The 15,576-nt window shown below is 36.5% G+C and overlaps 1 protein-coding gene across 3 annotated transcripts in view; it reads right to left on the reverse strand.

Moving 5' to 3' along the window:
• Nucleotides 1–15,576, reverse strand: part of SFSWAP (splicing factor SWAP) — a 117,937-nt gene that overhangs the window by 78,178 nt on the left and 24,183 nt on the right. The window lies entirely within an intron of this gene.

The following is a 15,576-nucleotide window of genomic DNA, read 5'->3' on the forward strand; positions in this document are numbered from 1 at the left end:
TTGTTGGCCAAATTAGATAAATTGGCACAAATCAAAGTATAGATATCACTTTAAAGTGGATGCACAGATCCACTTAAGATTCTTCTCTAAAATGTTCTTTAAAATATACATTAGAAATAAATGTCCTGACTAAACAGATTAAATTTTATCTTAGTAAAGTGAATGATGAAAAAGATTTTCCTAAGTAAATAATTTGAAAACGTAAAGTAACTTCCATTTTCACTAATTCAGATTGACCATTCTCCACTTTTATAGCAAGGTTGCTGTGCTGGAAAAACAAAACATCAAAAAGAATGTCAATTTAAAATACTTCAGCAGCAGCAGTTAGAATTATAGCCTTGCTATCATGAATTAGAAAGACTGCATAATTCATACATGCTCTAGGCACAACAAAATTATGAAGACTGCTCCCTCAAGAGACTGAAACCCCCCTCAAATTCACAGCTGTTAATGACTTATTTTATTAATTATACATGTATGGATTTTTAATTGTCACACGGGCACAATGCATTGCTGGTGTACAGGAAAAGCAACATTTTTATTTGTGAAAACTAGGTGGGTAGCTTTAACGTACTCACCACATTTATCTCCATCATGAAAATATTTCGTTTCATCACATAGTTGGCAATCTTTAAAGAAAGACCCTGGATTGGAAGAACAATGGAACTACAGGCCAAGACCAAAGTCCTTGGATAGTACTATTTGGGGCATGGGAGGAAAAGGAGCTGTTTAAAAGCACAAAAAAGTAATGTTTTTTATTTAAGTCCTTCAAAAAGAACTTTCCTATCAAAACTAAAATTTAGTCTTAAAATCTCCACCATGAAATAATTGCAACTCTATGTGGATAATCGCCACCTCCCGCCCCTAACTCCCACCCCAAACCAGAAGAAGGGAAAGAGGCCAAATAATGGGAACCTTTTAAGTAAGAAGATTGGACTGAACTTCTGAAACCACATATAGGTCTTTCAAGGTCATAGTTTAAGGAAGAAAGGAAGCGAAAGGGTATTAATGTATCTGTAGAAAATGCTCCTTGCGCCATGTAAAACAGAGAAAAAAAATGAGAAGGAACCTGAGAGACTGCCAGGGGTGGGGAACCTGCAGTCTGGAGGCTGCAGGTTCCTGACCGCTGGTAGCCTAACAACATCATCTGATAGATAAGGAAACCTAGGCCCAGAGCAGGAAGTTCCTTGTTCAATGGCATGCAAGCTAGTAAGGAGAAAGAAAGTATCTGATCCCAGTTTTACCTGATCAGTCAGGTTTGATTCTATTTCAACAAGTTCTGTTCCAATATCAAGAACAAAGATCAAAACCTTGAATGGGTCAATTAACTTTGCAGGATTCCATTAAGACTACATTCCTCACTCTGAATGTGTTACACAAATGTGTGTTCAATGGTACATATGGGTTAATCTGTGCAAATTTAGCCCTCTACCTAGAATAAGCCCCTCACAGCAACTGTCCTACCCATGGTGATTTAGTATCATCTTTGAATGGAGAGTACAAATAAGACCAGTGTGTTATTTAACATATTGACAGTACAGGCCCTCATGAAGATGGTACTATATTTGCTCATATCAGATAAGGCATATATATGTTACTAGAAAAAAGATGCTTTTATTCTCTTTCATAAAGTGCCTTGTTTGCAGTTTTGTTTCAGGTTCCTCACAAAATATCCAAACTACTTAAAAAATAAATATCTAAACTACTTTAAAAAATAACCAGCAAATATTGCTTTGAAGGTACCAACATTTAGACTAGTCAATTTTTTCCGAAAGGAAAAAAATTATGCTGACCTAGGACAACTAAAAAAAAAAGCAAAATTCTATAAAATTAAAGAAAATGGGCACCCTGGTGAAGGCAATTTGAAGAAACTTAATTTGATGGTATTACATATTGCGCTGTTATTATCTCTCAAGTATGGACTCTACTGACTTCTTTCCAAACAATAATTAGATATAGCTATTAAATGATTTGCACAGGTCACAGAATAAACCTGAGGCGGGGGAAAAATGATAAAAAATGCCTTAGAAAAACATCTATTGCTATACGTAACAGATTTATATATTATTTTCTTCATATCAACTCTGTGTTGGTTTGGTAGTTACAACATTATTATTACCCATCTCACAGATGAGGAATTAGAGAATGAACGCAAATGTTTTACTCTGATTCTTACAACTAGTAACTGTAGAAGTCAGGATTTGAACACACATGTTTCTTAAGCTCTATGGTCTTTCTACTTTATCAATCTGCTTCTCCATGGGATTAGCCTGATCTGATAATCTGATCAGTTTTTAGAAAAAAATGGTTTTATAGATGAACTAGGGAGACATTTTTTGATTTACTTGAATTCTCCGACCCAATACCAAAACATCTTTTGTAGTCTACCACAGACTAAAGTAAATCCATCCACCCACCCACTTATCCATCTGTCTATCTCTACCCATCCATCTACCTTTCAAATGGACCTGTGATTTCATTAGTATAGGAGCTCCCTATGAGCAAACTCCCTCTAGCAATGCATGTCAGTAACTGTTTTGTAGCTTAAAAGTTCTCAGAAAGTCTTCCAGAGCACTTAGAGGTTAAATAACTTGCCAAGGGATCACATGGCCAGTATGTGTCAGAAATGGAATTTAAACCCAGGTCAGTCTTCCCAACTTTAAGCTCCATTCTATTCCCTATTCCTTTCAGAGCAACATGAGTGCAGTTAAAAATTTCTCTGAATTGCTTAAAAAATATTGAGAAGCTAAGAAAAGCTGCAGTGATTTCTTCATTCTTTGATGTCATTAAGTATTAGTAAATACCTATGATTTTTAAAAACATGATCTCTTGTAACAGTAATGTCTGTCTGTCTGTCTATCTATCTATCTATCAACAGGCTGACAACCAGCAAAGCTAGAAACACTGGAAATAAGACATTACAGCGAGAACTAGATGGCAAATTTACAAATGGTAAATAGGGCTGTATGGGTAAAAGCAATTGCTTGGAAGCAAACAAGTCACTGTTTCAAATAATTTAATATCTAACTCTCTTTCTCTATATATGTTTTAATATTTACATAATGACTGAGGTTAAACCCCTTAACCACTTACCAAATAGATAGCTATTAGCAAGCTTTTTGCTCAGTTATTAAAGTCTAAAAATTCCCTCGTAAGTAACAAAAACATTTACAAAGCATCTTAAATACAAGAAATTCATTGGGACTAAATACCTAGAGAGAAATTTATCCTTCCACAGATGAGGAATATACTCTTCCACTAGTACCATTCTGAATTCATGACAACAGTTCAGAGAAAAATGGCTACTCTTTTTTGAGAGCTACTATTCTGATGTTTATCATCAGATTCATGAATGCCTCCTGCAGAAAATCATAATCTAAGGTGAAATTCTGATGAGGATCTAGTTTATCTAATTTTGAAATATGAAAGAATATTACATACAGGAAAAGGATTTATATAGTTCTTAACATTCTGAGTATTTAGGTAATTTATCTCATTTCTTAATATTTGGGGTAAAAATTTTTCCTAAAATTTGAGACCTTTTATGAGCTGAGACAGTATCATATTAACATTACATAGTGTTAACCTGGATAATTTTCTAATCACATAAATTTATCAGATATTTTGTAGTATTTATCATAGAATGTAAAAATCTTTTCATATTTTCGCATGAAACCATGGGTATCTCTTTCTGTCTAATTTTTAAGCTTAAAACCTGAAAGGAACCATGTAGAATTTACTGCAAATAGCACTGCTGATCACTTTAGTAAATGTCAGGAGCCACCCCTTCCTAAGCTAATCAGGGGGATGTTCTGTTGCCAAGAATTAGAGCCCATATTTTTGGCTGTTCAGCCCTAATAACAAAATGAATTTTTTTTCCTTTGTGGTGATTTCATCATTTCATGTAGAGTTCTTTTAAAGATTCTACTCAACCTGGATTCCCTGAAACTGGTACTAAGTTTACATACACACTTTCTCAAATTATGACTCTTCATTTGATTTGCAAAATTTTATTTTGTTTGTTTGCTCTGTTTTTGAATCAGTAGCATCTAGTATAATACCTGACACATAGTAGGTGATTTAATGAATGATGATTGATGCGATAATATCTATGTTTTATGAAGAAATTTATCCCACCCAAGGTAAAATTATATGCATTTGAATAATGGCCTCTGATCACACAATCCAATAATCATCATTAAACACCACATTAATAATGAAGAATAAAGTGACTTTATTGAAGAACCTCTAGTGCTTTCACCAAATTCCTCCTATCAAGGTAGTAAGGAAGTGACTCAAGGACCCTAGGTTCCAAAGGACTCTGCCAACATAAGGTAAGACACAGTTCCAGTGACTGATTGCATGTGGTGTCTGAGCAATGGTTAGCCCACGATAAGAAAGTTGGCCTGTCAAGAGATGAACTTTATTTTTTACTCTTATGACTCAGTAAACAGCACTGCTGGAGGAGGAGTAACAAGTTATATCAAAACCAATCTTACAACTTCGCTTATTTAAGACTTCTGGTTTCACCTCTCAAGTCCTTGATTTTGTTCTGAAATTTCTGAGAGCTCCCTTCCAGATGCTATATACCCACTGCAGAATCTTTTTCTGATTTCTATAATACAAATAATACTTTAAAGCAAAGTATTTAATAAAAGCTAACCAAGTTTCCTTAATTAAATTTAAAAAATTAACATAAACATTGCCAAAGCATCCCACTCCAAAAAGGACATAGTACATGGGTCATATGTTATTTCTAAGTATTTTCAAATACAGTTTAAATCCTAGTTAAAAAAAAAAAAGGCATTATAAAAGAATCTTCATATAACAATGATTTCCAAATCCTGGTCAATGACCCACATACACCAGGAAATATTGGATACACTGAAAGTCCAGTAAAGTACAAAAATTCAGACAATCCCTTGCAGTTCACTTTAATAGGACTTGGACTGTATACTACTTTATTGTAATGTATGTAATAGATCAGTATCTAAAAAGAAAATTAAAAAAAAAACAAACAAACCCAAAGGTGTTAGAGGATTCACTGAAAAGAGCAGAGAATGTCATGTTAAAAAAAACAATCATGCATTTATCCAATTTAGTATGATGTACACATTTGTTTAGATTATTCAGAGTTTAAGAAAAACATTCTTATACATAGGTTAGTAAAAATTTTTTTTTTAAATCAGTTTGCAGCTCTGAACTATAGTATTTTGGAATTTTAGCTCAGTTTATAAAATCAAAGACTCTTCATATGAAATTTCAGTAAACGACAGTATTTTTCTCTTTGAGAAATTTTCTGTAATGGTCTAAACTCAGTATAAAATAAGGGTGGAGAAAGGTGCTGGCTATATGATTTAACTGGTCTTAAGAAACTGAACTTTTTCTATAGGTTGCCACTTCTTGGCAACTTCCAGTTTTAGAGAGTTGCTTAGGGAACTCAGGAATGAAGTGATTTGCCCAATGTGGTATGTGTCAGAGGTGGGGCTTGAACCCAGGTCTTCCTGGCTATGAGGTTAATTCTACAGACTAGGACACTCTGGTTCCCTAATCGTAAGATAATATATTGTCAAATTCCAGGTAAATAAAGCCCACAGTTCTTTAGATTCCTGGTTCTGGAAAAGAAAGAGTATTTTACTGAGGCTACTGAGTCCAACCTGCATCTGAGTAAGATAGAGTTTATCCAGCATTTGCTTAAACAACTGGATATACTGTTGAAAAGACTCTACAGGTTGGGTGAGATGCCCTGGCAGTCTCCTGCCACTTTCAGAATATGTGGCTTCCAAAAGCTGCTCATTCTATTCTTAGATATTTTTTTATTTTGAGGATAATGCCAAGTCTACATTTCCCTCTTTGCAGCTTCTATCCAGGGCTTCTAGTTGAGCTGACTGGGGTCAAGCAGACCTAGTCTGTGGGGACTTCGTCCTCTGGCACACATTCCCACACTTCTTCCAAGGGACCACACAGGTCACATCTTGAAGCCCTCTGACATTCTGCCTTTGTTTCTCTAGATGTTCTTCAACTGAACCACTGTCTCCCTAAAAGGTTATGCCTAAAATTGCAGACACATTGAAACTAGGCCAATTTCACAAACAGTGAATGGCAAGGCCAACTAAAAAGACTTTTAACAAGACGCAATGATTTCATTTTACTTAAGCTCCCCTTTATGCTTTGTCATCAAGCAAATGTAGACTGGCATTTCCCCCTTTAAATTGCATGCCATAAGAGCAGGCGGTATGTTGAGCCTCAATAACCTATTATTTCTTCCTGCATAATTTACTTTCTTTATTCTAACCTTTACTGTGAAGGTCTGCAGCAATAAAGCAGAAGGAAAAAGGAGTAATTACAGTGTATGAGCAATAGGAAAAACAGTTCATTATCTGACTAAAAATGCAACTTTTGAGAGAACTAGTTCAGTATTACATATTTTTCTCTTAAGAGTTTTCTTGTACAATAATGTTTCTGTTTAGTGGATACGTATTTCCCCAAAACAATAAAATTTAGGAAAATCTCAACTTATGAAAAACAAGTAGTAAGAAATGACAGCACAAGTTACTAGGTGACAATGAAACACTAAGTGATATTATGAGGCTGGAAAGTTGAGGGCCTTGAGTTAAAAACATGCAATTAGGCCACTACAATAGCAGCAGTCATCAAAACAGAATGAAGGGGGGAAAGACCCCATCTTTGCTAGCCTGGATGTCATACTATTGATAACCCAGAGAACTACAAAAAGTGCTGTTTACTAGAATCAATGGATTAGAATTGATTTAAAATTATTTTCCTTTCAAAAGCACTAATTATATTGGCATATTCAGATTAAGCAAAGAAACTTTCTATTTGAGAATATAGCCCTTAAGATATTCTATTTTTATTGTGTAATATTTTCTTCAAAGCTTTCAGGTTTTACAAAATAATAATGAAGCAGGATGTAAAGAATTGTCTTTTAGATTTGTAGTCATGAGAGGATAATGTTTTAAGTGTACAAGGTATGGTAGGTAAAATGCTGGAATAGAAGTCAGGAAAACCGAGGCTCAATTACCTTCAACCCTTATTGTATGACCACAGGCAAGTCATTTTTATCGATATCAGTGTCTTCATCAGCAAAAATGGGTATAATAACAATTGCAGAACCTACTCACAGGATTGTTGAGGGACCCAAAGAGGACAGTGTGTGTAAGGTACACTGTAAACCTAAAGTATTATATGAATGTTGGACATTATAATTCTATAATTAAGTTACTAAGATGGCTTAATGCCTGTATCTACAAACATAAGACAGTGAAAATGTTTGTACACTCTATGAAATATTTTCAGTTTTTCACATCTGTCATAAGAGCAAAGTATCAAAGACTCAAAAGCTATGAGACCTCAGAGAGCATCTATTCCAACCTTTTCCTCTTTACCACTGAGAAAACAAAGGCCTCATGGGGTTAAGTGATTACAAGATTACACCCCTAATGCAAGTTAAGGTGGAGATCCAAACCCCCGTCTTCTGCCTACAAATCCAGTTTTTGATATGCCATAATTCCGACAGATTTCATCCAAACACTCTCAGGAAACAGGAATTTGACTCACCAAACAAGGCTTCCTATGTATTTTCAAAAATGCACATAGGCTCACGTGATTTTGGAGATGCCAAGACTCACAAAAATCAAAGAGTTGGAAGGAATTTCAAAGGCCATAACTTAGCTGAATAAAAATCCCTCCTACAACATACATGACAGGTATTCAGTCTTTGTTGGAAGATCTGCAGTGCAAGAAGAATGCGCTACATCTGGTGGCAGTTGATTTTACTTTGGATGGATCTTTTAAGAGGCCCTGTATGACATTAGGCCTAAATCTGCTTTGGTACAACATCTACTAAATGTACCTCATTCTTCCCTCTAGGGCCTAGTATAGTAAGTCGAATTCCTCTTCCATGAATGATTCCATCAGATACTTTTCCTCTCCAAGCTAAACAGTGCTGGTTCCTTCAATCAAGCCTCATGAAGTGAACTCAAGGCCCTGAACCACTCCAGCTGCCCTCCTCTAGACACTCTGCAGCTTATCAACATCCTTTTTAGACTGTGGGGCCCAGAATCAAGTGCAACACCGCAGATATCTATCAACAACAATAATAAACATTATATAATGCCCAACATGTGCCAGGCACTGTACTAAGTGCTTTATAGTTATCTCATTAGGTCTCCACAACAACCCTGGGAGGTGCACATTTTACAGATGAAGAAACTGGGGGCACAAAGTGGTTAAGTGACTTGCCCAGGGGTGACACAGCTGTCTGAAGCTGGATTTGAACTGAGGTCCTTCTGATTTCAGGCCTGGTGCGCCAACAGTAATGAGACCATTAATACAGGAAGCTGTGCCTACCTTAACGAGGTACTCATTAATCTAAACAGATTTCTTGGCTCTCATGCTACAATGTTCACTCATCTGAGCCTGCAGTTCTTCAATCTCCTTCCTTAATCCCATTCCCACCCCCACCCCTTTTCAGATGACTGCTAACTAGCCACGCCACGCCCAGTTTGTACTTATGAAATCTGTTTTTGATTCCGAGAATAAAAATTCCCATTTATCCCTATTAAATTGCTTTTTATTAAATGTAGCCCAATGTTCTTGTCAAGATTTTGTATCCTGATTCTGTTATTTAGTGTTTTTAGTATTTCCTCTTCTCAATCTTCAATCTGAAAATTTGATAAACATGCCTTTATCCAAGTAATTGAAGAAAGTGCTAACTAGCACCGAGCCAAGCATGGTTCCCTGAGGTTCTGTACAATAGACCTCCTACAAAGTTGACATGGAACCATCAATGACTTCATGGTGTCCAGTCATTTTAATTAGTTCAAAATCAACACAACCAAACTGCCGTCTAGCTTACACTTCTCCATCTTTATCGTATTAACACAAGATTTTATAAATGCTTTGCCAAACTACCTACATCATTCTTCTGATCGAGCACTTCAGTTAGTGTCAAAAAAGGAAGTAAAGTTAAGCTGGCAAGATTTGTTCTATGTAAAACCATGCTGATGCTGTGTAATCATTGCTTCCTCTACTGGATAAACACTAATCATCTCTTTAATATAATAACCTAGAATTTTTACCAAGAATTGATGTCAAGCTCTCTAGTTTATAGTTTGTAGACTCCTATTTGCTTTTGCCCTTATTCTGCTCTGAGGTACCACATCCCACAACTTTCTAAGAAAACACCATGAGCAGCTCAGAAATGATACCTCCCGGTTCTCTGAGCACCCTACAATGTGGTGCATCCAGGCCAGAGGATTTAAACTTAGCAAGGACACAGCCAATCATTTGTCAAGTCTTGTCTATTCACTCACTTAAGTGTCTCTTCTATACACCCCTTCCTCTCCTCTGACATTATGACCATACTGATGCAGACCTTTATCATCTTATTCCTGGGCTATTGCAATAGCTTGTTGGTAGGTCTTCCTTAAGTCTTTCCCTACTTCAATCTATCCTTCACTCAAATTAATCTGCCTAAAGCTCAAGCCTATGCTACCCCTCACCCCCCATAAACTCCAATGGCTCAATATTTCCTCCAAAATCAAATAAAATCCTGTTTGGCTTTTAAAGCTCTTCATACCTTTCTAGGCCTCTTACATCCTTCTACATACTCGTCTATCCAGTGATAGTGGCTTTCCTACTGTTTCCCGCACATGACATTTCTGCATTTTCACTGGCTGTCCCTCATGCCTGGAATGTTTTTCTTCCTCATCTCTGCCTCTTGGCTTCCTTCAAATCTCAGCTAAAGTCCCAGCTACTTTAAGAAGCCTTTCCCAGTCCTCCTTAATCTCAGTTCCTTTCCACTCAGACCACCTCCAGTTAAGCCTGTACATATCATTTGTACACAGTTGTTTGCATGTTGTCTCACCCATTAGATGGTGAGCTCCTTGAAAGCCTTTGTTTGTAACCTCAGCACTTAGCACAGTGGCTGGCATATAGCAGGCACTTAATAAATGCCTGCTGATTGGTGCTAAGTGCTCCCTAACTACCTCCTTAGTTATTTTTGGATTTCAACAAGCCACCAGTCATTTTTGTTTTATTCCCTCTAATCCAAAGATCATTCTCCTTAGAAGAGAAAACTAGCAAATCAAGGGTTTCACAGCTTTTTAACTTGTCAATTATCATTTACTCTGGTCAGTGTTCTATTCTTTCATTATCCTTAGCTTTTCTTGCCAGCCTCAGTTCATTCTAAGCCAGGGGTTCTTAACCTGGTGTCTATGAACTTTTAAAAAAAAAGAAATATTTTGATAATTATTTCAATATAATTAGTTTCCCTTTGTAATTTTATGTATTTTGTTTTATGCATTTAAAATAATTTTGAGAAGGGGTTTCTAAGCTTAACCAGGCTACCAAAGGGGCTCTCAGAACAAAAAAGGTGAAGCACACCTAATCTAAGTTTTTATACTCCTGACCATTTTTTCCTAAGTCACTGTCATACTTCTATATCCATCTTGTTAGTTGTCTTTACCTTTGTCTTTTACATGTCTTTAAAAAAAAAAAATCTAAATTGGTTGTGTTCCTGTGCATCCAAATTGAGCTATCAAAACTTTATTTTCTTCTTAATGGAATTGATTATCTTTGTTTTTTCAGAATTTCACTTTTGAAAGCTCACTATCCCTTCTGGGGAGGCTTTCCCTGCAGTTTTTTAAAAATCAATTTTATTTTCAGTTTCAAAGTTTTCCCCATCCATTGACAAGGCAAGGAAAATAAAGCTGATTATAAATATCATAGTCACGAAAGCAAATAACCATATTAACCGCATTCCAAAAGAAAGGACGGAAGGAAGGAAAGACAAGAAAATATGCTTTGATCTATACTGTGATTCCATCATTTCTCTATCTGAAAGTGTTTCATCATTAGTTTTTTGGAATTGTGGTTGGTCATTGTGTTAAGTCTTTCAAAGGTGATTGTTTTTACAATGTTGGTATTATTGTATTCTCTTAGTTCTGCTCACTTCATTTTGCATCAGTTCATATAAATCATCCCAGGCGTCTCTGAAACTGTACCTCCCATCCTTTCTTATAGCACAGTTAACACTTCATCACATTCATACAAAATAACTTGTTTATCCATTCCCTAACGGATAGGCACCTCCTTAGTTTCCAAGTCTTTTCCACCACAAAAAAGAACTGCATAAACATGTCTGTACAGATGGGTCCCCCTGTAGAATTTTAATCCATGTAATCTTATTTCCTTTTTTCTCAGTCCACTAAAATTGGCTTTCCCCAAATGTGGGGAGCATGCAAGACTCACAAACCTTTTCACTGCTTTTCAATCACAAACTGCAAAGAGGCTGCTTTCCCTTCAACATTTCCTTTATAGTCACTTCTGCATGGAATAAGAACTTTCTTGCTGTTAAGAATCAGATTCAAAATAGAATCTTTTTCCTTTGTTCACTCCTCTACTTTTTGAAGGACAAACTTATCATTGAGTCAAGAACATATTATCTACTTTGCTTTTGGCAGAGGAGTTTCAACAGATGCAAAGACTTTAAATACCATATTACTACCACATCATGCCTCTATGCCAGCCCTGTAATGTTTCCTAAACTTTTTAATCATTTCTTCTTTCTTTACAAGAAGCCTATAGTATATTTTGATGAGCATATCACAATTTCTAGTTCTGTTGATTTTTAATATCAAGTACATATTAATTACTAAACCTATTAACTCAATGCAGTAAAACAAAATGAAAGGTTCATTCTCTTCAATGACAACATTTTCTATCTAAATCTTAATGGACAGCTTCCAAAATGGTAGCTTAGTGGTATTTGCTTTTTATCAGTAGTAGTATAGTAAGTTTGGAATCAGTACAGGGTAAGTATGTATGTCACCATACCGGTCCCTCTCTAGGGTCTTCTTAGCTGTCCCTGACCTTATTGCTAGTTTTTATTAGACTCCACTAAAGAGTGATCCTTATTTCTTGGCAAGAAAGAGCTACAATCTTGAAGTTTTATGGCAATAAAGAGGGCACAGGCTACTGAGGAACAGACACCCTACAATGGCACAGTTCAAGTTCTCTTTGGTTTCTTATGAATGAGGTTGGCGCTTCCAGAATTGTATTCCAAATATGGTTCCCTTTGCACCAGGTCTCAAGGATGTGAGGTCAAATTTGCCTTCTTCTATCAGGATCTCTAGTTCACCTTCTTTGCAGTCTAAACATGTGCATCTGTCTCTAGATTTCTGAGGGTAAAAAAAAAATATATATATATATTTTTTTGGGGGGGGGTGTGGGGTGGGGTGGGAGTGGGGCCAGAGCAGGGAAGCTGACTTCTTTCTTGAATTTCTTCTCCTATGACTTTCTGAGTATCTTTACTGCTGCCCTCCCCACACTGTGGCTAATCTCTCAGTGGTATCTAGTTTGATGAATATTTCCAGACAGTATTTTCCTTTCCTGTTCTTTTTTACTTAAAGTCCTTTTGACTAGATTTTAAAGGTTCCAGGCAAATGCATTTTTACCTCCCCTTGTTAGTAGTATCTATCCCTGCTTCAGAGTCCATCAATCCTATAGTATAAGCTTTGGTCCAGAAATCCAAATCCATTTCTCAGGACACCAACTTGACCGGCTGTTTATTCACTTCCCTTATCTAGTTGCTCACACTTCCAGTTCTGCTGCCAGACATTCAATAGGTATACCTTTTAATGTGTAGACAGATGATTTTTCTTAAAGAAGAATTGTACTTTTACACACCCTTTGTTTGACTCTGATCACTGTACAGCTTCTCTGCTTAAGAAACGTCATGTGATAGTGACACCAGCAGAACAGCTGGGTAGGGGAGCAAATGAATAATAGTCATGGTACTTGCAGAAACAACAAATATTCATATAATACTTCAAAATTTGCACATTGCTTTCCATACATTATCTCATCTAAGTTTTACAACAACCCTCAAAAGCAGGCTTGATGGGTATTACAGTCACCTCTTCAATGGTAAAGGTGAAGCTTGAAGTGGCTCACTCTGAAATAATTACAGAAATATGTCATGAGAATGTTATGCTACATAATGTTTAAAAAGACTATAGTTATAATAAGGAAACAGATGCAGTATAGCAAAGCGGAAAAGTCAGTCATATATGCTCTATAGAAAATATTTTCAACTCAGAAATCTGTGACACTATCAGCTTAAATGCTCCCTCCCCTGAAACAGCTCACTCTGCCTTATGCCATGGGTTCTTAACCTTTTTTGTGCTGTGGACCCATTGGACGGCCAGTAAAGTCTATGGACTTGATCTCAGAATAATTTTTTAAAACACCACAAATCCCGTAATTCAGTTAAAGGTTAGTATAAACGAAAATGTCATTTTTCCCTCCCATCCAAGTTTATGGACCATAGAGTAACCACCCCTACCTTGGTAGACAGTTAAATGAGTAAAATTTTATCACCTGATGGTCAGCCTCCTGGTGATGAGGCTGGACTGCCTTCTCCAAGCTCATACTTGAAGTCTTTCTATCTTACTAGAACCTGCTAAAGCATGTACTTCACTGGCAAGATTTTAAGTACCCAGAGTCACTTCCACACCATAGTGGAGGTATCACAGTGTGGCTTTGTGGTGGCAGAAAATAATATTAAAGATAATAAACAATCTATTATGTCTGTTTTTATTCTGAAACCCATGCTATTATCGTTTAAGTGTAGAAAGGTAAATCAGAGATCCTGAAGAACTTAGTGTGTAATGAGGTCTCGTGGCAATAAAAAGCACAAGAATACTCTTACGAGTGCATATTTTCTATAGGAATGTCTTCAGGTAAACTCAAAATGTAATAAAATCTCCAGAATTCTTTGGAAAACTGATTGAAACTAACCTAGAATCTCATACATCATACATTCATAAGCGATTTTTCATCCTGATCAATGAATCAATCTTTCCTTTACCAACTCAACAATATAATTGAGATGATTATAGTGAAAAAAAAAAAAAGGCTATATGTGCATTATCTCCCTATGAAACATAATTTTAAGATAATTTGATTTTGGATTTATTTCTACCAGTCCAAATGTTATTATTTATTTCCACAGTGCAGAGGATTTGTGGTTTCATCATGTGGGTAGTTCCTCCACCTATCTGGAAAGTGACCCATCCAAAACCTCTCATCCTGGGAAACTCTGGCTGTCCATCCTTCACCCTCACTACATACCTGTACCACCTCATTTTCTAGTCAGGCATGTCCTTTAGGATGTTTGTTATGTCACATCTTGTGCCAAAGTCTTTGTTGGTAATATGTGGCATCTAATTTAAGCTCTACATGTGTTTCTACAGCCTTTTGGATCATCTGCAACTTTGTTTCTTCTGGGATTGTGACATTTCATGATTCTCAGCCATATAACATCACCACGGGATTACTACAGCTTTGATGTTGGGGCAGTTGAGAACCACTGAAGCAAGATGAAGTCTTTAAAATATAATCTAATCTGTTCCTCACTCAATGACCTCCCGATAGCCAAAAACAGATCCCCCTTACCCATTCTGCTTAACCTCTGCCAGTTTTTGACAGTCCCCTTATATTGGGGACTGTCACCTTTCTCTCCCAGCTTCAGATATCATTCTCTTTTTGCCTCTGATTCTTCTCTCTGTCCTTGCTGGATTCCTGTCCTTTTCCTAAACCCTCAATGTTGATATTACCCAAGGGTTTATCCTTGATCACCTCTTACCTACACTCCTACTTATTCACATCCATGGCTCCGAATGTCATCTCCATGAAAATCACTTTAAAATATATACCTGTAAATTGAGAATCTCTTCTAAGCTCCACACCTCCATCTTCGACCTTTTCTGGAGTATTTCCACCTGCATGTGCCACTAGCATATGCTCAAAGCAAGGTCAGTATCTTTCCCCTCAAATCTGTTCCTCCTTCTGACTTGATGATTTTTACTGATGTCACCACCATTTATTCTGTCTCCCGTGCTCAATTATATCTACCTGTGTGACCAAGGGCAAGTCACCGATGTCTCTGGTCTGATTTTCTTTACCTGTGCAACAAGGGGTTTGGACAAGATGATCTCCAACATCCCTTTCAATTCAAGACCTAGGATTCTATGATTCACTGTATTGGGTATTATACATCTCCATGCTAGTATCTTATCATTCTACTAGATAATAAGCTCTTTGGAGACAAAGACCATGTCTCATCTAAACTTGTCACAGGAAATATTCATCACTGGAGGCCAGTTATTAATGAGTTTCTTAAAGTAGGTAGGCTGGTCCTTGAGTAAAATACAGTCATTAATGTTCATATGCCAGTTTGGTAGGATGTATATACTGCCCTCAAGAAATCAGGATTTCCTTTATGCTACCATGATGACTTTAGTGGAGATATTTGCTAATACCAAGAGTTTAATCCAATACTCCAAATGTAATCTGGTTTCATAAACAGGAATGGCCAAAAATTAAAATAGTCTGAGATACTATAATAATACGAGAAATTCTATAGCATGTTGGCCAGGTTCTCTATGAAGAATTTATTAAGGGGGAAAAAAACCCCAAGAATTGTACACAACAAGGTGTGGAATTATAAGGTGAAGGTAGAAACCACAATGGTAAAATCATGGATTTTTT

This window comes from Vombatus ursinus, unplaced genomic scaffold, assembly GCF_900497805.2.
Source record: "Vombatus ursinus unplaced genomic scaffold, bare-nosed wombat genome assembly UNPS02014935.1, whole genome shotgun sequence".
Classification (NCBI taxonomy): Eukaryota; Metazoa; Chordata; class Mammalia; order Diprotodontia; family Vombatidae; genus Vombatus; species Vombatus ursinus.